Source organism: Chiloscyllium plagiosum, unplaced genomic scaffold (assembly GCF_037043375.1).
Source record: "Chiloscyllium plagiosum isolate Xiang-an unplaced genomic scaffold, Cpla_swu_hap1 HiC_scaffold_18, whole genome shotgun sequence".
Classification (NCBI taxonomy): domain Eukaryota; kingdom Metazoa; phylum Chordata; class Chondrichthyes; order Orectolobiformes; family Hemiscylliidae; genus Chiloscyllium; species Chiloscyllium plagiosum.
Window position 1 is genome coordinate 62,736,392 of NW_028270156.1, and position 27,886 is coordinate 62,764,277.

At 42.3% G+C, this 27,886-nt stretch overlaps 1 protein-coding gene across 3 annotated transcripts in view; it reads right to left on the reverse strand.

Annotated features, from left to right (window-relative positions):
- The window catches only part of LOC122557945 (N-acetyl-beta-glucosaminyl-glycoprotein 4-beta-N-acetylgalactosaminyltransferase 1-like), a 727,525-nt gene that overhangs the window by 401,975 nt on the left and 297,664 nt on the right, over window positions 1-27,886 (reverse strand). The window contains exon 1 of one of the 3 annotated variants that reach the window (XM_087996738.1): window positions 12,168-12,213. The exons of the other annotated variants lie outside the window; for them this stretch is intronic. The gene's annotated coding sequence lies outside the window, so the exon portion shown is untranslated. Of the gene's footprint in view, window positions 1-12,167; window positions 12,214-27,886 lie in introns of those variants that run through there. 3 annotated transcript variants of the gene reach the window in all.

Below are 27,886 nucleotides of genomic sequence, written 5' to 3' on the forward strand. Positions count from 1 at the left end.
TTACTGTACATCCCCATGCTATGTCAATTCACACCTACAGTATCTATTACCCAGTCAGCACACAGCATGGCCAGGTCAGCCAAATGGCCACGTCTCACAGTCGAAGGGAAGTGCAGTCCTTGGTCAAATCAAGGGAGACTGTTGTCAGTCAGAGGCTGTCACCACAATCAGTCAAAGGCAGTGCCTGACTCAGTCCAGTGGCTTGGACATCGTCAAGGACAGCTACATCAGACTCTAATTTATTGCCACAATTCAAACCAAATTCACCTCCAACTCCGAAACCTAGGTCTCTACTTGCATGTCTATAACTGGATCCTCGATTTCCCGACCCACAGACCGCATTCAGTAAGAACAGGCAACACTACCTCCTCCACAATAATCCTCAACACTGATGCCCTACAAGGCACTGCGCTCAGCCCCTTACTATAATCCTTATACACTGTGTGGCCAAATTCTGCTCTAACTCCATTGCTGATGACATCACCGTAGCAAGTTGGATCTTAAATAGAAAGGAGATAGATTGCTGAGGGGTATCGCTCCCTCAATGTCAGCAAAGTGAAGGAGCTGGACACCAAGTAGAGCTGGACAAGCCTCTGTGTGTATCACTGGTACTGAGGTGGAGATGGTTGAGGCCTTCAAGTTCATAGGAGCAAATATCATCAATCTGTCCTGGTCCATCCATGCCAACCCTACGACTAGCAAGGCACACCAATGCTTCTACTTCCTCAGAAGGGTAAGGAAATTCAGCATGTCCACAGAAGCTCTCACCAACTTTTATTGATGCATCACAGAAATCATCTATTCGGATGCAACACAGTGTGGTATGGCAATGGCTTTGTCCATGATTGCAAGAAATTACAGAAAACTGTGAACATAACCCAGTCCTTCACGCCAACCAGCCTTCCATGCATTGTCTCCATCTACACTTCCTGCTGCCTTGGGAAAGCATCCTACATAATCAAAGACCCCTCCCACCCTGTTTGTACTCTTTATCACCCTCTTCCGTCAGTCATAAGATACAAAAGTTTGAAAACATGTACCAACAGATTCAAGAACAGCTTCTTCCTCGATGTTATCAGATTTGTGAATGGACCTCTCATATATTAAAGTTGACCTTTCTCTGCACCTTCTCTGTAGCTGTAACACTATATTCTGCATTCTGTCCTATTACCTTGATGTACTTTGCATGGTATGATTTGTCTGGTTAGCACGCAATACAACACTTTTCACAGTGACATTCCTGATGAAAAGCTTATGCCCGAAACATCGATTCTCCTGCTCCTCAGATGCTGCCTGACCTGCTGTGCTTTTCCAGCACCACACTCTCAACAGTGACATGTGACAATAATAAATCAAGTCAGTCAGCACTTGGAGTGGTCAAGGTCAGGGGCTCTGCATCACTACAGGCAGGGGAGTGGACTACTGTCTGTCCACTGCAACCAGTCGAGAGATTCATAGTTAGTCAGTTAGGATCTGCTCACTGAAAGGCAAGGGGGCAATCAGGGCTCATGCTATGAGACGCAAGTTAGAGAAGTCAATTGTAGGAATTAGAGGCAGCATGCTGGGATGCAGAGGAGGCAGCAACTGTGAAGAGAGGCAAGCAACATACAAGGATCAGAGATGATAGTGCACCCAAGGATTGGGATACTTCAGGAAGCAGGGTTGTAGACAGCCACCACCACCCCTGGTTTCCATGGGGAGACTGTATACCATCATAGCTGGCATGGTTAAGCTGTAGGCCCAGGGCTCAACTGTAACGTCAATGATGACGACAGAACCTAGAGAGGTGGGTGGGAATGTGAGGAAGCAGTGGGGTAGTGGTCATTTCACTGGACCAGTAATCCAGTGCCTTAGACTGAGGGCATGGGTTCAAATCCAAGCGTAGAAATTGGAATCCAATAAAATCCTGGAATACAAATCTAGCATCAAAGGTGACCGTCAAATGTTGTAAAAACACCTCTCGTTCACCCATGCCTTTTGGAAAGGAAATCCATATCTGGTTATATCCATATCCATGTGACTCTAGACCTACAGCAATGTGAGTGACTCTCTACTGCCTTTCTACATAACGAATGGCTACACTCCATGATGAAAAGACCTAGTCAATAGAGTTGACAAGACATGCAGGGAAGAAAGGAACATGAAGGATTGGCAGTGAGGGTCTAGGTAATCAGGCTGAGCTGGTGACTCACTCTGTGCAAACCTCCAGTACCTTCCCCCTGCTCATGGACCACTCCAATCCCTCATTCACAGCCATCTAATTCATCAGTGGCATTTCAACTGGGTGCTGGCTGGCCAAAGCCTCGCCATGGCTGTCTATGTCCTGCACTTCAGGACAAGGGGGATGGAGCAGCCATTCAAGGGAGCAGTGAGTTGTTGCTTCAGGCAGTGGGGTGGGTGGAGTGTTTCACAGGGTAGTTGTTGCAGGGAAAGGAGCCAGGAGGTTTTGAAGCCAGGACGCTCAGCTGACCTCTATGATGGCAGTTTGATGGCCATCAGATTCTGCTACCTCACCGAATCAATCAATCAATCAATCAATGCCTTCCCACCTCTTGGTCAGCCTTTGCCAGGTGAGGATTCAACCCACAGTCTCAATGTCATGAAACTATCACTATCACTGACGGTTGTTGTCAAAAGCCAACTTGTCCACTTCCCATTAGAAGGAGAAAATTTGCTGCTTTGTGTGACCCCAAGCCCACAACAACGTGGTTTGCTCTCAAGAACAGACCTAGCGAGCCACTCAGTTTCCCAAACCATTACAGAATAGTCTTCCCTGAGCCTTCCAACAATGCTGCTTTCTCAGAGTGATGCGCTGAAGTGTCAGTCTAGCGGTCACATTCTGGCTGTACTGAAATGTGCTGAGATCTAACGTGCTATTCTGCAAAACAGGGCTCCAGTGACCTTTTTATTCATAGCTCTTTACAATCCTCCTTACTTCATAATACATAATTACTTTGGTGCTTTTTGTTGTGACAATCTTCTAAATTCATGCAAACAGCAGAAAGCGATTTAACCCTCTGAGTGGGCAAGCTGCCCCTTCTTCATTTCTTCTTCAACATTTTCAGATTAGTTCTGCAGCTGGTAAGCAGTCAATCCCATGGGGGGGGGGTTAAAGTATTTTAAAAGTTTGTTTTGGGATGTGAGTGGCATTTATTGCCCTGTCCCTAAACACCTTTGAAAAGCTGGCGAAATGAGTGCAACTGAGTGGCTGGTTAGGCCATTTCAGAGGGCAGGTAAGAGTCAGCCATATTGGTGTGAAACTGGAGTCGCACACAGGAAAGCCCAGGTTAAAAACAGTACAGCTTCTCCTCTGAAAGATATTCTTAATGTGCTCAGGACAACAATCCAGTGCTTTCCATGGTCATTATTGACGAAACTAGCGTTGTGGTTCACATTCGTTCATTCCTTTTCTAATTACGCCGACTGCTGTGATGGGATTTGAACCCGTATTTCGAAAGCACTGGTCCAGTTTCTGGCTTGCTAATCTAATTACACTACTGTTAGACTTTGCCAATATAATTCAGTGATAGCCTGGACAAATTAACTTATTTTTAGTCTGTGCTCATTACTGGCAATTACGTGTGTTTAGTCATTGCTGACTAATACAATCACAGTGGTGTTTCCATCACTGCATACACCGGTGTGTTGATGCTGCAAGATCACAGCTATGACATAACTGGGAACCACTGCTGTGCCATCTGCAGATGTCAATGCAACGACCACAACCAAGTACCAGCAATCTCTTTCATGTACCCAGAACTGCTACCCTCTTCAAATGCCAAAACTGAAAGGAAAAGGACAATGAAAATTTACCCATGAAGGTGAGTTGAGACTTTTGTCAAAAAAGACGTCTTGAAATTTTTCTCCCTTCCCTTTATTTCCCAAAATCACTGGAAATGCATGGTCAAATGCACTTCAGTGTTTGGCTCTCTCACACTCGAGCTGCACAGCAAGATTTCACATGTGCCTCTCAGCGAAGTGGGTAATAGCAGCTTGGCTTCTTCCTGATCCAGAGCTCCATGTGTCCCACTTTCTCAAAAAGGATCTTTGTTTTGTCTAGATCAAGAACTGTCTAGCTCAAAGATGTTCCTACCTATTAAAGCACCATTAACAAACCCTTTTCATTTTTTGTAAAACTGAACTAGAGTTTCTACATTCCTGATGGCATCACTAAATAGGAATTGTTCAACATAAAGCTCAGAAACGATTTACAAGGATGTGGCCAGGGTTGGAGGAGTTGAGCTTTAGGGAGAGGTTGAACAGGTTAGGGCTGTTTTCCCTGTAGCTTCGGAGGTTGAAGGGTGACCTTATAGAGGTTTACAAAATCATGAGGGACATGATAAAGTCTTTTCCCTGGGGTGTGGAAGTCCAGAACTAGAGGGCATAGGTTTAGGGTGAGAGTGGAAAGATATAAAAGAGACCTAAGGGACAACATTTTCACACAGAGGGTGGTACGTATATGGAATGAGCTGCCAGAGGAAGTGGTGGAGACTGGTACAATTGCAACATTTAAAATACATTTGGATGGGTATATGAATAGGAAGGGTTTGGAGGGATATGGGCCAGGTGCTGGCAAGTGGAACTAGATTGGGTTAGGATATCTAGTCGGCATGGACAGGTTGGACAAAAGGGTCTGTTTCTGTGCTGTACATCTCCATGACTCTAAAGCATTTCCACCCTGTGATTGGACAAGTCAGAGACTCACAGGAAGTTCAGCAAACCCTGCGTTGAAGACATTGAATAACAAGATGCTTTAACTCTTGAGAAAGAACAAAAACATCTTGATTCTTCAGATTAAATTTCTTCTGACATCAGGGGAATTTGTAATTTTCCAAAAATACACTTGAACAAGCAGGAAGTATTTCAAGGTATCCATTATCTGTCACTTTAATAACTCTCCACAACTTTTGCACCAGGGGAAGCTAGAGCTTCAAAATTGTAAGCACATAAATGATAACCTAGTCTCAAAACTCAATTAAATGTCATTCTTGGGGAAACCTTTAAAGCAAATACTCTATCCTGTTTTTCTCCATTATTTTGCATCCGTCAAAGAGGTCTTAAAGGCACTTTATTCAATCGCATCTAGTGCTAGTCAAAAGAGATCACTTAACTAGTCTAATCCCATTTCCAGTACTTGGTCCATCACCTTGGCATCACAACTGCACATTTTAATACTTCTTCAATGTTATGAGGGTTTCTGCCTCACCTTTACATGGAGTTCCAGATTCCCACCACCCTCTCGGTGATGAATCTTTTCTTCACATCTCCTCTAAACCTCTAACCTATACCCGAAATCTCTCCAAGGGGAAAAGTTCCTTCTTGTCCACCCTATCTATACCCCCCATAATTTTATACATCTCAATCATATCCCCGCTCAATCTCCCTGCTTGAAGGAAAACAAACCCCAGTCTGTCCAATCTCTCTTCATAACTGAAATTCTTCAGCCAAGGCAACATCCTGGCAAATCCCCTCTGTACCCTTTCCAGTGCTATCGCATCCCTCCTCTTGCATTGTTTCCAGAACTGCATTCAATAATCTAGCTGTGGACTAACCAAAGTTTTATACGGTTCCAGCATAATCTCCCTGTTCTTAAACTCTGTGCGTCGACTAATAAAGGCAAATATCCCACATGCCACCTTAATGTATCCACCTGTCCTGATACCTTAAAGGACCAATGTCCTTCAAGCAAAGGCCCCTCTGATCCTCAGAGCTTTCTCATGTCCTACCATTCGTCATGTAGGAGCGTGGCATGGTGGCTCAGCGGTTAGCACTGCTGCCACACAGTGTCAGGGACCCACGTTCGATTCCAACCTCGGTTGACTGTCGACATGGAGTTTGCACATTCTCAGAACTGCGTGGGTTTCCTCCCACAGTCACAAAGATGTGTAGGTTAGGTGGACTGACTGTGATAAATCACCATGGTGTCCAGAGATATGCAGGCCAGGTGAGATTGGCCATGGGAAGTGCAGAGTTGATTGAGGTGAGATCCAAATCTGTGCAGGTTAAGTGAATTGGTCATGCTAAATTATCCATAGTGTTCAGGGATGTATAGGTAAGGTGCATTAGTCAGGGGTGAATATAGAATAATAGGGTAGGGGAATGGGTCGGGGTAGGTTACTCTTCAGAGGGTCAGTGTGACCTTGTTGGGCTGAAGGGCCTGTTTCCTCACAGTAGAGATTCTATAAATAAAAAAAAGTAGTCCTTTTCCTCATTTGCCCTGCCCAAGTGCATCACATTACCTTTATCCAGATAGATGCGGATTATCGAAGTGAGGAATGTCACTGCTAGGGATTGGAGGATGATATCAATTTTGCAATACAGTCAAGAACAGGTTCAGTAGAAAGGAAAGCTCTCTACCACCACTCTTCCAAATGCTCACTAGCCAAACACTGGCAAAGTTATAATAAAAAGAAATGTGGTGAATCTTCTTTTGCAATGCTTGAGATAAGTGGTAGTTGCAGCACGTGAAAAGACTTCCCGGGCAGATTTTTTTTTCCCCATCAGCAAACATTAAGGTGGCACAGAGGCTGCGTGGTTAGCACTGCTGCCTCACGGTGCCAGGGACCCGACTTTATTTCCCGCCTTGGATCACTGTTTGTGTGGAGTTTGCACACTCTCCCCGTGTCTGCGTGGGTTTCCTCCAGATGCTTCGGTTTCCTCCCATTGTCCAAAAGATGTGCGGGTCAGGTGAATTGGCCATGTTAAATTGTCCATTGTGTTAGGTGCATTGGTCAGGGGTAAATATAGGGTAGGGGAATGGGTTTGGGTGGGTTACTCTTCGGAGGGTTGGTGTAGACTTGTTGGGCCGATGGGCCTGTTTCCATACTGTAGGGAATCTAATCTAATCTAATATAATGAAACTGCAAACAATACAAGGCCTGGTGTGCATTGCTCACCTTCCAATGTGTATCTAGTAAATGCAAATCTCTGTCTTGGTGTACACCTGTAACACTCCCCATCCAGTCCCGATTACAGGGAACCTCCATGCTGCAACCATGACATTTATTTTATTTTCTAATGGTCTGATGGGTGTAATTTCTGCTCTGCTTGATAGTGAAGGAGTCAGCAGATGTCCCTGCTTTGTATTCATCTTTCCTCATGAATATTGACAAGTAGGAGTGAATAAAATCCTGAATCTGAAGGAAAGAGCATAAAGGAAAATCAAGGTGACTGTACAAAGTGACACTGGTTGATCAGTCACTTAGATTGCCATCAGATATGAACTCTGAAAACTGTTATTAGTAATATGAGCTGCATTTAAAATCATCTACTGCCGAACGCTAAAGCAAGTGTCTCATGTGTCCATTACAAATTCTTAAAGCACAGTGTACATTTCAGATGAAACACTGGACACAAGCAAGATATTGTTTTTTCAGTTATAACAGAGACGTCTATTGTGTTCATCGGATTTATCAGCAAACAGGAAGGCAAATACAAAAATGTTCCTACTCACTGTGATGACTTTGATCATTTCAGAGATAATGAACACATCAATAAGCTCACATCCTGTTGACAATGTAAATTGTCTCCCTGTGAGATCTTTTCCCTGATAACCACTCCTGGTATCTCGCAGTATTTCTGACCTCCGACAATATGTGGTACTGGTTAAGAGCAGTTTAATGCCGTTAATCTTCTTAGGCCTTGGGCCTTTTATGATAAACACTCATGGGACATGGGCATAACTGGCTGGGCCAGTATTTATTGCCAATCCCTAGTTGCACTTGAGAAGGTGGGAGAGAGCTGCCCGAACTCCTGCAGTCCATGCGATGAAGGTTGACCCATAACACCCTCAGGGAGGGAATTCCAGGCTTTTGACCCAGCGACAGAGAATGAAGTCAACATATTTCCAAATCAAAATGGTGAGTGGCTTGGAGGAGAACTTGCAGGTGGTGGTGTTCCCATATATCTGCTGCCCTTGTCCAAGATCGAAGCAGTTGTGAGTTCAGAAGGTGTTGTCTCAGCATTCTTGGTGAATTTCTGCAGTGCATTTGTACATAGTACACACTGCTGCTACTGAGCATTTGTGGTGGAGGGAGTGGATGCTTGTGGATACAGTGCCAGTCAAGCGGCTGCTTTGTTCTGAATGGCTTCAGGCTTCTGCCGTGTTGTTAGGACTGCACTCATCCAGGCAAGTGGGGAGTATTCCACCACACTCCTGACTTGTGACTTGTAGATGGTGGACAGACTCTGGGGAAACAGGAGGTGAGTTACTCGCCACAGTATTCCTAGCCTCTGACCTGCCCTGGTAGCCGGTGTTTATGTGCCAAGTTCAGTTTAGTTTCCAGTCAGTAGTAACCTCCAGATGTTAATAGTGGGGAATTCAGTGATGGCAACACCATTCAATGTCAAGGGGCAGTGGTTAGATTGTCTCTTGGTGATGGTCATAGCCTGGCATTTGTGTGGCGTGAATGTTACTTGCTACTTGTCAGCCCAAGCCTGGATATTATCCAGATTTTGTTGCATTAAAACTTGAAATGCTTCAGTATCTGAGGAGTCATAAATGGTGCTGAAGGTTGTGCAATCATCGGTGAACATCCCCACTTCTGACCTTATGATGGAGGGAAGGTCATTGATGAAACAGTTGGAGATGGTTGGGCCTAGGACACTACCCTGAGGAACTCCTGCAGAGATGTCATGGAGCTGAGAAGACTGACATCCAACAACCACAGCTATCTTTCTATGTGTCAGGCATCACTTCCACCAGTGGAGAGTTGGCCCATTGATTCCCTTGGATTCTAGTTTTTCTAGGGCTCCTTGATGTCACACTTGGTTTAATGCAGCATTGATTTCAAGGGCTGTCACTCTCACCTCACCTTTGGAATTCAGCTCTTCTGTCCATGTTTGAACCAAGGCTGTAATGAAGTGAAGAGCTGAGTGGCCCTGCTGGAACCCAAAATGGGCATCACTGAGCCAGTTATTGCTTAGTAAATGCTGCTTGATAGCACTGATGACACCTTTCATCACTTTACTGATGATGCAGAGTAGACTGGTTGAACGGTAATTGGCCAGATTGGATTTCTCCTGCTTTTTTTATATACAGGACATGCTTGGGCAATTTTCCACATTTATTGTACTGTTATTGTACTGGAACAGCTTGGATTGGACAACATTAAGTTCTGGAGCACAAGTCTTCAGTAATATTGCTAGAATTTTGTTAGGGCCCATAGCCTTTGCAATATTCAATGCCTCCAATCATATCTTGATATCACAAAGGGTGAATCAAATTGGCTGGAGACTGGAATCATCCACTTGATACATCTGGCTGAAGATTTCTGCAAGTGCTTCAGCCTTATCTTTTGCATTCATGTGCTAGGCTCCTCCAACATTGAGGATGGAGATACTTGTGGAGCCTCCTCCTCCAGTGAGTTGTTTGGTTGTCCACCACCTTTAATGAATGGGTATGGCAGGACTGCAGAGCTTAGATCTGATCCATTGGTTGCAGCATTGCTTAGCTCTGTCTATTCCTTGCTAATGATTAATGATTAGTTGTTAAGGGTGTACCATTGCACAATATTGTGATGATACTGTGGTTTTAAGAGATACATTTTGTTCTTTTGTTTGAAGAAAGGTTGTAACAGAGGTAATGAGCAGTCTGCTTAAAGCCAGTAAACAGTTAATGAGGCCTTAAAGATTTTTTTAAATGTTAGAATGATTAAAGCAGCCTGAATGGGTGGGGTCAAGCTCCCAGAGAATGGGATTTTTAGTTTTAGCTTTCTGCTGTTGCTGGGGTCTTGAAGCTGGATGTGGAAGCTCTTATTCTTCCCTCTGTTATGGCTAAAGGCTGGGGTTCTCCTCCCACAGCTAGAATTATATGTGAGACAATCTATTTTACTGAATTTGCCTTTGCCAAGGGTATGTTCATGGGATATTACTATATTAGAACATTTAATAAGTACTAGTTAATATATATGTTATTTTGTTAAGTATTTCAATAGAGTTACAGTTAAGCCAATTCTTTTATTTTATTTTTATCTTGTCTGCATTTTCACTGTAGTATAATAACGAAGTGCGTTTTGGTTAAGTTGAGTAGTTTGACCAATCAAATTGCATCTGGAATGCACTTACCTTTAAAACAAGGAAAAGTTAGGGGTCTTCTTAATATATTTTGGGGTGGGGTGGGGTTTGGTCTGGTTCAAAACAATATCCACAGAAGCAGCACTGTTCTTGGATAAGAGAAAGGTTTTATTATATCATTTAAGTTCAACTGTATTTGATTAGGCATAATCACGAGGCACCTGCTACTGATCCACATGTTCCCTCCAAAAGCTGGAGGGAACACACAAACATACGGATCCAAAGTCAGAGAAGCCATTGGCCCCTTAAGCCTGCTGTCCCATTCAATAACATCATGGCTGAACTAAAATCATGGCACACTCCCACTTACTCCTGATAACCTTCAAATATCTTTCTTATCAAGAATCTTGTTGTCTATCTCTGCCTAAACAATACACAAGAACACTGTTTCCACTGCTTTCTGTGGAAAAGAATTCCAAAGACACTCAACTGCGGGAAAAAAAAACTCCACATCTCCTTCAGAAATGAGTGATATTTTATTTTAAAGTGACCCCTAGTTCTAATTTCTCCCAAAAGAAACATGCTTTCCGTATCTTTCCTGTCAATACCCCTCAAAATCTTCGATGTCTGAATTAGGTTGTCCATAACCTCTCTAACTTCAGCTGATACATTCTAGCCTGTCCAGCCTTTCCTCATCAAACAACATTCCCCTTCCAGGTATTAGTCTAGTTTGCCTTCTCTGACCTGCTTTCTTCCAGACTGTTTTGTGACCTCAGTAGAAAGAGTTGAAGAAATGCAACATGAACATTGACTCCCTCAGAGCCATAACCTTACAGCATGCCCTGCTGATTTGGTGTCAACTATGTAAATATCTATTGTATTTCCCCACAATCAATAATTGGCTATCCATATTTCAAAGAATCCAGACAACTAAAGGCCTCAGTGCAGGGGGTACAGAGACAAATACGACCATCGTACTCTTCATAATTGAACATTGCACTCAAGAAGGAAACTTGTGCAAAATGAGTGACACATAATTGAGCTCAGAGAGGGTAACCATCTCTCATAGGACCAATTCCCCCACTCTGTCAACATCTTTGAGGGTGCTTTGCAGAAAGAAAGATCAGAGAAAGCAAAACTAGCGAGACCCAGAGAATTCAACTCCATTCAGTTCAGTTCTAAATTCCTTCTCAGAAGTGCATCAAAAATGATCGAGTTAGACATGCCACCTACAGTAACCCACTCATTTCATCCTGAATAACTTGACTTGAGTGTGGTGGGAGTTACTACAGAGTCTGGTGACAAGCATGTCTACTTAATATTCCTGTCAGCATTGAAAGCATTTCCAATAAAATTGAAAATATGGTTTGAGATGGGCTCATTTTTCTATTATTACAAACGAAGTCCATCTGTATTCCAATATCCAGTCTCATTACAATATCTAATTTACCTCTCAACAATGGTTCTGACCACATGTTTGTCTCCCACAATAATCTGTCCCAGATCATTACATCAGCTTTGCGAGATGTCAAACAAAAGGGCACGCCAGCTAGTGTTAGCTATGCCTTGACAGTGTCCTGCTTCTCAAAATATGCCAGCATATCATTCGGGAATGTATCTTTTGTTTTGCTTTTTCATGTTACATTGTGATCAAACTGATGGCATGAAGTTAACTTTTAAAACAACAGTCACACAGTGTAGCTGTATGGACATCTTGTTTATTCACAAGGTACACACTGTAACAAGATTGTATCAACCTTCTACTGTGGTGATTATCAACCTTAATACTAACAAGCCACTTCTTAAAAACATAGTCAAAAAATGCAGTAATTTCAGAACTACAATGCTGTTACAAATAAAAGTGATAAATAGAACAGAAACACATTTCTTCTTTGTAGCCATTTCAAACCCTCGAATTCTCAGTATTTTGCAAATTTAATTCATAAGTTGACCTGTACAGTATTACTGGTGAATGTCACAAACCTTTGCTCCTTGTAACACAATTAAAAAAAGCTGCAAAACAACCTCAAAATAAGAGCCAGCATTAGTTCCTTCATGAATGTACATGCTTACAACAGCATATTAGTGGTTTGAATGTCTAGCAGACGATACATAAGCTGTTGGCTTGTGATGACCAAACAGGGCTAACATACCTTGTTTTATCTTTCGATCCTAGCAAGTTTCCAGTAGCATTTCAATGTTTTGTGATTAAACATGACTCAAGTTGTTGCGGTTATCTATTAAAATATCAAACAATTTTTTTAAGAGGTCTGATATCATTAGGAACAAAAGCAGATAACGAATTTCTAAATATCAATAGTGAGGAATAAAACTGAGCTTGATCAATCCAGGTTGGAACCTGCACAAGTCCTTAATTGTTGTGAATTGTTAATTCCTGTCCTTAAGTATGAACCTTTCCTCAGAGAAGCCTTTGTTCACTCACCACCACTCGACCTCCTGAACTTGCAGTGTTTTCCTCAGAAATGCAAAAGATTCCTTTGCATGCTTCATGAGCGGCAATGAGAAATTAAGATTTTTTACAAAGTCAAATAAAAATCAAATGGAACTGGGTGCTTCAATTTGTTGTGAGTAACATATGCCCTCCCAGCTATCTTTGAAACATTCTAAAACTTGGGAGATTTTGTTTAAGGAATCCTTGATATATCATAAAAATAATAAAGGATTTAAGTGAAACATGCATTTTCAAAATTACAGGGCTCCCATTCATGCCTGTCCACTACTCAATGTTTTCAATCCTTTAGTCTGTCACAGACCATATCCATTAAGTCATCATCCATTTTGATAGCCATTAAATACTCCTAATGTAATCTAGTGAAAAGTCTTCTGAAGGTACAAGTACATAAATTTAACTGAGCTAAGAAATGGCGGATAGATTTTTAATGCAGATTGCTGTTGAGTAACACACAGAGCAAATAACAGTAAACAAGTGTCTAAGTTGGAACCAACACTGTTGGGAGAGGGCATAAGGAAGATGACTTAGAAGTAATCATTAATCACACACTGAATGTATCCAGTCAGTGTTTGACAGTTATTAATATGGAAATCAGACACGAGGGTGAATCTCAAGTGTGTTGAACTACAAGTCAGAATAAATCACTCAGACAGTATGCAGACTGATAGTGAGGCCAGTTCTGGAAGATAACCACCCTCGGGCGACTGTCTGTGTGAAGGTTACACACTCTCTCCCTGGATTTCTTCCAGATTCTCTGGTTTCCTCCCACAATCCAAAGATGTGCAGGTTAGGTGGATTGGCCATGCTAAATTACCCATTAACGTCCAGAGGTGTGAAGATTAGGTGGATGAGCCATACAAGGTGTGTGGTTATGGGGATGGGGATGAGTGGGTGGATATGGGTGGAATGCTGTTCGGATGGTTGGTGTGGACTCGATGGGCTGAATAGCCTACTTCCACACTATAGGGATTCTATGATTCTATATTGTGCCATTTTGACCATCTTACCATAGAAGATGTAGAAAGGCCTCAGAAAATGACAATGGAATTGTTGTAAAGAATAGCTCAACTAACAAAAATTATTTTCACCAAAGAAGTCATGATTTCAAAAAACAAATGAAGGGTCAAAGTATACAGCCTGCTCGGCTTGCACAATAAGCATTCAATCCAAGGACACAAGAACAAGATTCATAATCTTCCAAGAAAATAAGGGATTAGAAGTAGCACTTCCCACAGTATAATGGATGTGTAGGTGTAAAGCTCCCAGAATGCAGCTTCGTTAGGATTAAATGTCATGTTTAAAAAGGAGACCATTTGTTCGCTTTAAGGTGTGCATTTGAGGATTGTGGAGATTTTTCAATAGCGCTATTTGATGCATTCAGGAACATGTGAAGCAGACTAGGTGGTATGTGAGGAACGTTGGGAACACTGGTGAAGTAGACCCTGAGGAGTGTGTGTGTGTACGTGTGTGTGAGAGAGAGAGAGAGCTGTGAAGCAGACCTAGGGGAATGTGAAGCAAGACAGGATCACTGTGGAGCAGGTCAGGAGGAGCATGAGGCAGGTCTGGATCACTGGGAACCAGGCCAAGAGGAGCATTCAGGATGAAGCAGATGCAGAGCAGTGCTAAGCAGGTCAGGGTTACTGTGAAGCAGACAGGGAGGAGCGAGAAGCAGGTCAGCATCACTGTGAAGCAGACCAGGAGGAGCAGTGTGCAGCAAGTCAAGATCCTATGAAACAGACTGGGGAAATTTAAGGAATAATGCAGAGAGACAATACAAATTAAAGGGCACATTTCTAAAAAGGGTATGGGAACAGAAGTTCTTTGTGTGTACATATGCAGAAATCATTAGGACAGGCAAGAAAGTAAATAATAAAGCAATTGTTCATCTCTATGACTCTATGTGCCATCTTGAGCATTATCAATAATGACGTAGAGTACAAAACAAGGAAGTTATGTTAAACCCATATAATGCACAGGTTTAGCCTCAACTATTGACATAAATAATAATAGAATCAAATTACATTTTCTTGCAAATACTGTTCTAGGCGCCACATGAGAAAGGGTTTGAAAGCCATAGAGTAGGTGCGGGTAAGATTCACAAAAATGATTCTAGGGATGTGGAAATTCAGCGATATAGAAAGATGGGAACTGTTCTCCTGAGGGAAGTTTGAGCTGAGATTTGAAAATCGTGAGGGGTCTAGACAGAGGAGAAATGGAGAAACTGTTGCAGCTGATAGAAGATCAAGAACTGTACGGTAGAGATTAAAATGAGTTGACAGCAATGTGTCAGGAGGAAAAACGTTCTCAAGTAGCCAATGGCTAGGATCTGCGATGCACTGACTGTGATCATGGTGCAAGCAGTCAAAATGGAATTATTTGCAAAGATAATGTAAGACTGCAGGGAAAAAGCAAGGGAGGACTACAAGGAGATTTGCTACTCCAGTAGGTGAGCACAAATACGACAGACAGCTGTGAAGTCACCATTCAATGATTCTATGATAAACAAGGGAGGATGTAAGGAGAAAGTCAAGGTGCCTTTGATAATTATCTGAGACAAAACATACATATCAATGCCTGTTAACCAATTAAATCTCAGAAAAATCTGGAGAAAGCACCGTAAATCAGGACGATAAAATTATCCCAAATTACATGAATCACAGTTTATACTTCAAAGATGCATTTGTTCAAAGACCCTTTGTTTTAAAAATACTTTCAAATGGGAAAACCATTTGAATACAGAAACACCAGCATTACTGCATCTAAAATTGATTTGCTGCTAGTGTCCTTGGCGCAGCAGCTCTAAGGGAATATAGATGCTCATTATCCGCTGAAACTTGGTTACAATGGATAAGGTTCAACTTTGTCAAACAGGCAATTAAATTGGAAGAAGTTGCTGCCTGTCAATCAGCGCAGTCCTCTCTTAAAGTAAACGGCCATATTAATTATTTGCTAAATATGACTCTACATTCCACCAAGAAACTGTCACCTAGACAGATATTATAGTAGTGAGGAGGATGTAAATTATGAATCTATAAATCCGTAGGCGATGCCATCAGTTTAAGCCCTTTATTCTACCAGGTTGTGGTCCAACAGGTATATTTGAAATCACAAGCTTGCGGAGTGCTGCTCCTTCATCAGCGAAAGTGAAGTCACTCTGAAAGCTTCAGATTTTAAATAAAGCTGTTTGAAGATGACCTGGTGTCATGCGACTTTTGACTTTGTCCTCCCAAGTCCAACACCAGCAGCACTTCATTTATTCCACCACCATCAGGTGTTAAAAACGGAATCGCCATCATGAGCTAGAAAGGTGGCTTGACAGTGGGCAATATCTCTGAAGATGCTGAGGCAACATAATATGGTAATACAGATTCAAAATGCCCCATGCAGAACTTCCTTGAGCTGCCACAGCTCCGCACCATACCTTTGTTGGAATCGGAGCTGAAACCCCAAAACAGCAAAGCCAGCCACTTGTCAGGAAAATATCTGAACTGCCTTAGATTATAAACTCATATTGCAAATTTTCTGCATGTTATGCCATATAAGGCTAAAAACTCCCCCAATGCTCAATAATGGACGCAAGGCTCACAATTAACCTGTGCCTATTAAAGGTAATGCAGGCAGTGAGCAAACATCATGACCTCTTCTTATTTCCATAACAGTGGTGTGCAACTCAATGAGAAATGTACTGCTGATGGACTTTCGCCTCAAACGGGAACCTCATGGTTCAGCCTCATGGTTAGTAATATCAGTATGCCTTAGTAAGTTGTAAGTAGGAAACCATAGTAGTCAGTCAACATCAATTGCATGCTGTACGTCCAGCCAATATTATTGTTATGGTCACCAAAGTGCACCAAGTCAAGGCGTGGATTCAGTCCCGATCCAGAGAAGATCAAAAATGTTAAGTAAATGCTGAGTGCAGAGGACAAGGGATTTGCGATGTCATCTCAGACCTTTTTTTTAAAAAAGTCCTCACGCTATATAGTTCTAAACTCATGGTAAAGTATCTCCACAGAGATTTGTGTGGCAACGTGATCACTAAAATGCCTTTGATTCTCTCAAGGAGACTCTGACAGCCTCCTGCGATACTACAACACCAAAGAAGACAGAGTTGTCCAGGTGGGGCGCATCACTAAAAGGCCTAGGTGTGTTTATTTTGCAAGGTTAAAGACTGATTGCTGTTGGTTTGAAAACGCTGTCATTTGCGCAAGCCAACTATTCCCAAAACAGAGCGCAAAACATTAACTCTGGTACTTGCCATCACTCGTTGTCACACATACTTAATTTGCAAGAAATACACTGTGGAAACAGAACATCAGCCACTGGAAATTATCTGCTTCAAACCACTAATGAATGCATTGCCACGTTGGTCGCATCGACTTGTCAGGGTGCAAGGGTATGACTTTGAATTGAGATGTAAACCAGGGTGACTAGGTCTGACCACGCTAAGCAAATTACCAACCCACACAAAGCCTAAGATGTTCTTGATCTGCACATTGATGCTCCAGACTATGAAAGTGAAGATATCTGTTACACTTTGGCCAGAGTCAATGTCAAAAGTTGCAATCAGTAGATGAAAGTGAGCAACTGCAAGAGTTGTAGAAGACCATTACCTAGGGATAAAGTGACAGTATTGAAGAAATACCTGAGAAAACCTGTTCATTTGGCCATGCAAAGATGATCTTGGCACATTGTAAGTTATCTTCAAGGGCAAACATACACCAAAAACACCACACCAAGGTTATAGGATGGACACAAGGGCATTGAATGCACAAGACAGCTAGCACATGCCTGCCAGCCAGGGATGGATCAACATAAGTCAACAAATTGTGGAGCCATGCCAAACACACTGACCCCGGCAGGAGATGGAGCATATACATCCACATAATGCTCCATCCATTCCTTGCAAAACAAAAGTATAAACAGAGCAGATTCACAGTACATGGAGAAATCTAACACCACTTAAAGCTCAACTGAACTTCTTTAAGTGAACCACAACTCTCAAAATGGAGGCAATTAGGCTATTGCAGGCTGTATTCAAGGCCTTAAAGCTGGAGCTTGAAAAGAAGAGAGAAGTGTTCTATTTGCACTGGCCAGCTGACCCTCCAGACAAAATTCCTGAAGCCAATCGAGACAGTCAGAGAGGACAATGCCAGGAATCTGGCCCCATTACCTTGGACACAGTGGTGGAAGAAGTTCAATGGCCTCACAAAGAGTGGTCAAAGTCAGCAAGGCCATCTTCAAATTGCATATCCCAAGGAACTGCACCACCAACCTCGCTCAGTGTTCAATGCAACACCTCTCCAAATTTCACACGCTTCACGTTCAGGGCTCCAGCATAGAATTAATACATTCCAGCTCACCCTCATACCACTGCTGCCAGCTTCATCTCACAGTTCCCACATACCACTGACAGTTTCAGCTATGACTGGTATATAACCAAAACATACTAATCCATGTCCTCTCGCTTGAGGGCAAACTGGCACATATTCAACATCATCAGCAGCAAAGTATTGGGGAGCAGACTGACTGGATAGCTACAGGGACAGGCACATGGTGGATCACCAGGCACAAGTATGCTGCAGCCAGGGGAAGTGAAAACAAAAAGCATGTGTTGGCAAATTGCAGATCTGCCAATCAGCCCAAAGTCACTATCAATGAACATGGTGGAAGGTGGTCCTACTTTTGGCATGGGCTTCCTGCAGAGCACATTATCCATCCTTTCCAGTGTGAAATCCACTAGAAAGTTTGATGCACAATTTGATGTTTAGAGTCATACCGCACTGAAACAGGCCCTTCAGTCCAACTCGTTCGTGCTGACCAAGTTTCCCAAACCAAACTAGTACCATTTACCAGCTTTTGGCTCATAACCCCATAAACCTGTCCCATTCATATACCGTCCATATGTTTTTTAAATGTTGTAACTGTATCTGCATCTACCATTCCCCTGGCAGTTCATTCCACATATGAACCATCCTCTGTATGAAAAGGTTGCCCCTCAGGTCCCTTTTAAATCTTTCTCCCCTCACCTTAAAACTATGCCTTCTAATATTGAACTCTGCAACCCTAGGGAAAACACCTTTGTTATTCATCTTATCCATCCCCCTCATGATTTCAAGAACTTCTATGAGGTCACCCTTCAACCTCTTATGCTCCAGCAAAAAAAGTCCCAGCCTGTCCTCATAACTCAAACCCTCAAGTCCCGGTAACATTCTGGTAAATCCTTTCTCCACCTTCTCCAATTTAGTAACATCTTCCTACAGCAGGGTGACCAGAACTGTACGCAGTACCCCAAAAAAATGGCCTCACCAACTTCCTGCAAGGTGACATCTCAACCTCAATGATCTGGCCAATGAAGGCAAGCCACTCAGCCTCCCAAACTTGCTCTGCCATTGAATAAGATGGTAGCTGATCTGCTTGTGTTTTGAATTCCACATTCCCAGTGACCCCACAATCTTTGATTTGCTTTACAAACAATGATCCAAGTACCTGCGCCTTAAGAGTATTTAATGAACCTGCCTCCATTGTCTTCTGGATTGACAGCCCAATGACCTTATCACTACATCACTGCCTTGCCCAATTCTGAACTCTTTATAGCTCACTGGGTCTTTAAAGAAAAAATCCATACTTATATCTGTAAATTGTATTTCCTAATATATGTAGGAGTCTTCTCTCTATTAGCTCTCCACGTGAACGCTCAGCCAAAAACTAAGAAGAAAACTGCAACTGATGCCCTTTGTATTAATTCTGCCAGAAACTACAGAAGAAATGTAAAATCCCTCGTGTGGAAACAGGCCATTAGACCCATCAAGTCCATGCCGACCCTCTGAAGAGTAAACCACCCAGACTCATTAGCCAACCCTATTTTTTCCCCTGACTAATGAAAAATTGATTTATTTACTGATTTCCTAAAAGTATCTGGACCCTGCTCAAAGGTTTCCTTTCACCCAAAGGCAAGCAAGCAAGAACTTGCTGTTTGCAAAGTCCCTATCACCAATTTATCCTACAGGACATGGTCAAATTCAAATGAAAAGTTACAGAAGAAAGGACTATTTGAGCTTCCTTTATAAAAGCACATTAGTATTACATGAAATTTACCCATTATCTTACTTTGCCAATCTTTAAATATGAAAGATGTCGTGACTAAAATCAATATTCAACAATAACTCTCCTGCTATTTCACTGTGCACTTGGCAGAGCTATAATTGTTCTTCAGAAATTTTCCATGGGCATCTGACATCCAAATTATCTGGCACGGAAGTTCATATTAGAAACTATTGTGCAAGGAAGAACCTCTGTTTATCTCATTCCTGACTGGCCTGATGACAGGAAAGATGGACAGCAAAAGTTATAATGGGGAACAAAGGGACTGCAGATCAATTAAATACATATTTTGGCTCGGTTTTCACAGAAATCAGTATTAGTAGGGAAGTACTGTTAGAAAAATTGATGGGATGAACAGCCAATAAATTCCCTGGGCCTGGTCATCTACACCCCAGGATTCTTAAAGAAGTAGCTGTAGAAATAATGGACTCATCTCAAGTGCCGAAAGACTCTGGAACAGTTTCTATGGATCGGAGGGCAACGTATTTAAAATGAGAGGAAAAGAGAAAACAGGCACTTACAGATCAGTGGTGGGGAAATGCTGCAGTCCATGATAAAAGACTTAATAGCAGAGCACTTGGAAAACAGTGGCAGGATCAACAGAGTCAGCATGAATTTACAAAAGAAAAATCATGTTTGGCAAATCTGCTGGAATTTTTTGGGGATGCAACTAGTAGAGTGGATAAGGGGGAGCCAGTGGGATGTGGTCTGCATGGACCTTAGGAAGACTTTGGATAAGATCCCATCTAAGAGATTAGCATGCAAAATTAAAGCACATGGCATTGAGGGTAATGCTCATGGATAGAGAACTAGTTGGCAGATAGGGAATAAAGTGTAGGAATAAATGGGTCTGTTTCTGAGTGGCAGGCAGAGCCTAATGGAGTGCCACAGAGAGCAGTGTTTGAAGTCCAGCTATTCACAATTTATATTAACGATTTAAAGAAGGAAACTAAGTGTAATATCTCCAGGTTGGCAAATGACACAACGCTGGGTAGGAGGGTGACCTTTGAGGAGGACATAGAGATGCTACGGTATGATTTGGATGAGTTGAGTGAATGAGCAAGTGCATGGCAGATGCAGTGGTAATGTGAATAAATGTGGGGTTATCAACTTTGGTAACAGAAACAGCATGTCAGATTATCTAAATGGCAATAGATTGGGAAAGGGGGAGATGCAGCAAGACCTGGGTGTCCAAGTACACCAGTCCCTGCAAGCAGCCAAGAGCCAAATGGTATGTTTGCCTTCATAGCGAGAGGGTTTGAGTCGGATATGAGTCATAGAGTCATAGAGAAGTACAGCACAGAAACAGACCTGTCGGTCTAACTCATCCATGTCGACCAGCTATCCTAACCTAATGTCATTTGCCAGCATTTGGCCCAAATCCCTCCAAACCCTTCCTATTCATATACCCATCCCAATGCCTTTTAAATGCTGTTATTGCACCAGTCTCCACCAGACTACATCAGGAATGCTTGTGCAGTTTTAGTCTCCTCATCTGAGGAACAATTTTCTGGCTACACAGGAAATATAATGGAGATTTGTCAGACAGATTCCTGCAATGGTTGGACTTACACATGAAGAGAGACTGGATTGGTTAGGACCATACTCACTGGAGTTGAGAAGAGTGGGGGAGGGGGGCTGAAATCTCATACAAACCTCTAAAATTCTAAAAGGACTAGATAGGGTAGATGCAGGAAGGATGTTCTCATTGATGAGGAGTCCAGAACCAGGGGTCACAGGTTAAGGTTTCGGGTGGGCCATTTAGGAATCAGATGAGGCAAGATTTCTTCACCCAGTGTTATGAACCTGTGGAATTTTCTATCACAGAAAGCAGTTGAAGCCAAAATATTGAAAGTTTTCAAGGACTTAGATCTTGTTCTAGGGACTAAAAGAATCCAAGGGGATTGGAGAAAGTGGGAACAGAGTATGGAGTTAAATAATCAGCCTATGATCAAACTGAATAGTGGAGCAATTTGGCTGACTGGCCGAATTCTGCTTCCATTTTCTATGTTCCTATGACAGCAGAGCTGAATCTGGCAGAATTTAAATTGTGTGTTCACTGTTCTACTTTTCAGACATCACAACACAACATATTAACATACCTAATTAAAAATGTATCTGTACTGCATCCCATATCGAATTACTTTAACACTGAAAAGAAAAAGAATGAAATCGATCATCTTTCTGCTTACTCTCAAGTCATTACTCTGCCTTCTTCACTATTCTGTTCCGGAGAAATAAATTATCCAAATACTGAAGGGCAAATAAAGACAGTTTCAAATTAAGCACGTTTATTGTCCTCAGATTTTGCTTTGAAAATGTATTTGTTTGTTCATGGATAACTGCATCGCTGACAAAGCCAGGATCTTTTGTCCATTGATATTGAGATGATTTCTTCAACTATTGCAGTCTGCGTGTATAAGTGACAGCACTGTTGAATGGAGAGCTTAACAATTTTGACCAGTGACAGATGTGCCAGTGAATACATTCAAGACTAAGTTTGACAGATTTTTGTTTGGCAAGTCATTGGTTATAGAAACACAACAAAGAGCTGTACAAGTTACCATAAGAATGGAGGGGCGATGGCCTAATGGCCTTATCACTGGACTGTTAATCCAGAGACCCAGGTAATGTTCTAGGGATCCAGGTTCAAATCCCAGATGGGGGACGTTTGAATTCAGCAAAAATCTGGAATTAAGAGTTTGGTGATGACCATGAATCCATTGTCGGAAAACTCCGTCTGGTTCACAAATGTCCTTTAGTGAAGGAAGCTGCTAAACTTACTGGTTTGGCCTACATGTGAATCCAGACCCAGAGCAATGCAGTTGACTCTTAACCCTGCCCTCTGGGCAACTAAGGATGGGCAATGATTGCTGGCCTAGCCAGCGATGCCTTCATCCCGTGAAGGAATAACAAAAAAGATCAACAATAAGCTTGACTGAATGGAGGAGTAGAATCTAAAAGCTAAATGGTCTACTGCTACTCCCATTCATTAAGATTACTATTCAGTGATCTCTGCTAAAAGCCTGATGAACACTGACTCAGGTTCAATTCTGTATGACCCTGTGGTTGAACCCCTCTTCAAAGTTCATTATTCAGTTTACACTTGATCATCAGCCGGGAAAGATCCAGAGAGAAACTCAGCGTCTACTTAATGATATTCCAGTGAGGAATCAATGCCTTTGGGAGAGGAAGAAAGAATAGTGAGAAAATAAAGACTGCGCATCTAATTGGTGCCTTTCCTGAGCGAGAAGCAACTGATATCAATAATTGATGGAAAGTGGAAAAACACCTCAATCAAGTAGACAAGCTGGAAGAGATTTGGATGTGTGTTAACAGTTCATTCTTAGTGGAATGGAATCTCGGGCAACCCATTAAATACCCACTTTACATGATAGTTTGCAATCTAATAATTGCGCCTAATGTTACAATTGCTGGGTGGTGGAAAAACAATCAAATCTCAGTCCATTTGCACCGGGCTAACTTAGCGTCTGCTCAGGATGAAAATTCTCTCCCATCCCCGCCATGGTGAAGGGCTTCTGATAAAAAAAGTGGCGGAAAGGCAAACACACAGAATGTTTCTGGTAGCTTCATTGCTCCATTATATGGAGTGTTGGTGGGAGGCTCAGGTATATCAAGCTCCTAGTCTACATCCTGGTGCTCATTGTGTGTTTCGTCTATGCTAGAATAGGTTCAACTCGTACTTTCCTTTGCTAGGTATGTAGCTCTGTGTATGAAAAAGCACCTGTTGCGTTCTTGGGTCTAGTGTAAAACACAACCATTCAAGAGTTGACAGAACAATAACGTGGCCTCTTAAATGAGAGGATATGTGTAACACATCAGGTCGATAAGAGCTGCTGCTTAGTTTTTTGTAGAGAGCACGTGAAACTGTACATCACATTTAATGGATAATAATAGATAGCAGTTTGATATACTGGGAGAAAGTGAGGACTGCAGATGCCACTTAAAAGGTAAATTAAGGCAATGGGCACACTGAAAAGTCTAGAAATAGAAATGTGATTTTCACTTATTATATGTTACATTAAGAGAAGAGAAAACCATTAAATTAGAAACTCTTAATAAAATTACATCAAATGAGTGATCACACAATATATTAGAATGCAAAGAGGTTAGGGGAGGTGATAGCCTAATGGTATTATTGCCAGACTGTTAATCATGGTCATGATCTGGAGACCCAGGTTCAAATTCCATCATGACAGATGGTAGAATTTGAATTAATTTTTCAAAAATGTGGAATTAAGAGTCTAATGACCATGAGTCATTGTCAATTGTCAGGAAAACCCCCATCTGGTTCACTAATGTCCTTTCAGCAAGGAAATCTGTCATCCTTACCTGGTCTGGCCTACCTGTGACTCCAGACCCCACAGCAATGTGGTGGAGTCTTGACTGCCCTCTGGGCAATAAATGGCAGCTTCATTCCATGAATGAATAATAAAAAAGCAAAACCCCTTATTTATTTTCTTACAAGCCTTTTTTTTGAAAAAAGGCTTTCATTTTCAATAACCAATCATGAAATAGAGCTACATGCTTCTGCATGTGCACAGAAATCTAGAACACTAAGCCTATTCCTTCATGTTGCGCATTCTGGAGCGTTTCCAAAGTGCCCAGTGAATGCAAGATTTGGAGCAGGAAGGGCAATTCTAATTGTCAACCGATAACAGGGCAGCTAGGGAGCAATGGGCAAATTGATGCCCTCTGGGTTCAGACTAAGCCTTTAAACAACCAGAAGTGATGTGAGAGAAGCCAGTGGAAGAAAAACAACTGCCAAGGAAGGGGATGTCAGCCACATTATACTCAGAATCTCTGAATGCAAGAAAGGGAGAAATTCGAGCTGCATTGTCGTACACACTGTCCATCCAAATTGTCTGAATGGGAAGCAAAGGTTTTCTTCCTTGGCTATGCAAATGCAGAGGAGGGAGGCGGACCGGGCTGTCGTTTGCTGGTTAGAAAGGTAAGTGATAATCCCAGAAAACCGATACACAGGAGATGTGGGTTTTCTTTCCCTTCACATTAGCTGTTCGTTGGGAATGTATTATTCAGAGGATTAATTTGCAAAGAGGTCTTCTGGCGAGGAAAAGATTAAAGAAAATAAATAAAAGAGCCACATTATTAACGCTCCCAGCTGAAACTGAGTTTCCAGTTTTTATAATAATTGCTAATGGATTTTCATTTTCAGGTTTGAACACAACTTTTCTGTGCAGCTGCCTGGAAGCTTTTAAAGTCTGACTGGGTCATTATATCCCTAATACAGTCTGTAATTGTATGGCGTAAAGTATGAATAATTCTCCAAATTTGACAACGGAACGACAACCAGCTCCAATTCTTCCCATGTACCCAGGAGGCTTGTGTACATTTGAGTGTATCCTTACCTTCTCATCAGTCTTCGCATAAGATATCAAACAAAAAGATTACTATTCATTAGGGAAACTATTTCCAAATGTTACTGAGCGAACTTCCAAATAGGACTCTACATTAGCTAAATAATGAAATCAAAATAAACACTCTCCTCAGTCTGCTTTGTGCACCTTCCTTACAGCCATAACTTTGCATTCCTCGCTCTGCTCAATCATTGTTTGTATGTTATGATCTGCCTGTACTGTACACAAAACAAAAAAACTTTTCACAATACTTCAGTAAATGCGACAACAAGAAATCAAATCAAACATGCTCAGTTCTGGCGAAGAGTCATGATGAATCTGCTGGGTTTCTCCAGCATTCTTTTTGATTTCCAGCCTTGGCAGTATTTTGCTTTTATCAAACATTCACTTCTCTCTTTTTAAGTGTGTGAACACTATACAATGGGCACATGGACGGTGATGTGTGATTAACCTGCACCAGTTGATTGCAATGCAGGTAGGGTGACCTGCTCACTTTCATCATTGCTCCAGCATTCTGGGCGCTTCACTGGCTTCACACATCAGTAGAAGGCCCAAAACTATGAGTAAAGGTACCCTATGCTACTTAAAAGGGTGACGGTATCATCGTTTCTGCTAATGCTGAGGATATTCAGATGCTGTGCTTTGGAGGATTCAACTGTAGTTGACCATGCTGGGTGTTGCGCACTGGCCTGAAAATCTAATGGCATATGCGGAAAGGAGATGGCCTGCATCCTCAGGATGGCCAGAAGCAAGAAAACAATGGCATGAAGTAATGGTGGGGTCAATGTCAGGAGTGCAATCCCAAGGACCTAATACAGTGCAAAATCTCACATGAGTTGGTAAAATCTAAAATCCATCTTCAAGTGTTATAACTACACCACAGTGCTACTCTCCTGCTCAATTCATTGTACTCCATCATTTACCTAACAGCAATCTCTATCAGTCAGAACTCAATAGTTTCTTAGATCCAGCCAAACAGAATCCAAACGTTAAAGGACTGTGGATGCTCTCCTGTTCTGACACAGAGTTCCTGAACCTGAAACGTTAACTGTTCCTCTCTCCACAAGTTCTGTTGCAACTGCTGAGTTTCTCCAACTTTTGCTGTGTTTGTTTCAGAGTCCACCCATTTTTCTTCCAATCTCAGATGCTCCCTTCCTTCCTGACTCCCTGAAATCTGCTTTCAAGCCCTTATCCTGCTTCCCCACCCCCGATATCGTCAGTACCAAAGTGGGCCGGGACTTCCAGCTGATCACCTTCCTGCAGCTGCTCTGTGAAATTCTCAACCCCAGCACCAGGGAACAGCCACAGTGTCCTGGAGTAATAGTTAGTGCTTTAAAAATGCCTGTCTGAATCCAGATCCCTTTTTCTCTTCCATTCACCTTCCTCCACCCAGCTAAACATGCCTCTGCCACCAGGGACTTAGCTCTGGCTGCACTCTCCTGAAGAACCATTCCCCTCTCCAGTTTCCAAAACAGCACACCATTTTTGCAAGAGGGATTGACTTAGAGTGCTCCTGCGTGGCTCTCCTAAGCTCTCTCCTATGATCATCCCTTCCCTCTCCTGGACGTTTCTCGCCTGTAGCGTACCACCTTCCTACATGTGCTAGTAACATGGATCTATACCTCGTCAATGCACAATAGAAACTTCAGTCATGGGATCCATAGAATCCCTACAGTGTGGAAGCAGGCTACCTGGCACTTCGATTCCATACTGCCTCTCTAAACAGCATTCCACCTAGACCCCCACCCCTCTAATCCCATAACCCTAGATTTCCCACAGCTAATCCACCCAGCCTGCACCTCCCTGAACACAACGGGGCAATTTAGCATGACCAGTACACCTAACCTATACATCTTTGGGCTGTGGGAGGAAACTACAGCACCGAAGGACACCCACACAGACACGGGGAAAACGTGCAAACTCCACACAGACAGTCACCCATGGCTGGAATCGAACCTGGGTCCCTGGTGCTGTTAGGTAGCAGTGCTAACCACTGAGACACCTTACAGCCCAACTGAACAGCAGAACGACAGAAGTTGAGTGTATAATATTAAAAATCAGAAAAATGGAGCCTCTGCGCAAAACAAAAACAGATGTTAAAGGCAACCAAAAATCAATGCATAGAATGGCACAGCATGAAAGAAACCATTCTTCCAAAGAAATCCCACAAGTTTTTAATTAACTTTAGGACTGGTAACTTAGCTTTAGGAATCCAATCAATGGACCAGCTAAGTGAATTAGTTCCGCAGGTTTCACAGAAATGTTTGTGCAGAGTTTACACAGTATCATGAAAACGGCTCCTACACAAACAAGCTGTTGTTAGCCAGCAACACAGCCTCATTCGGGTGCATCATCTGCCTGAATGCAATCACAGCATGTGGTGAGGCAAGTACACCTCTCCAACCCCAATCAACACTTTCTGAGATTCTCCAGAAAACCCTGTGCTAGAAGCCAGCATTTCAGAAGCTCCGGAATCCACTCTGCCATCCTTTGCAAATTCCTGGCAATTGACCATGTTTCCTGAAGCCAGACAGTAAGTGTACATTTGTCGTTCTTCACTGAAAACTGGGGTCCTCAGCGACAGTCATGAAATACGGCAGCGAAAGTTTAACTTGACACTCTTTCTTTTAAAAAAAAGTGATTATTTATGAGGCCTATTGCTGTTTACAAACCCTCCTGGGCCAGAGCTCAAGGTGATCAGCTTCATCTCCTGAATTTTTGATGCTTTCATTCATGTGAATGCAGAACGTGAGCTCTTGATGTATTGTGCAAAGTAATCACAGACAGTTTTCTCATTATAGGTCATATCTCAAGAACAACTTTCAGCTTTTTGTAATTTCCAGTATGGTATTGCATGCTGTCATCATGCATCATACTACAATGTTAAGCAAAGTCAGAG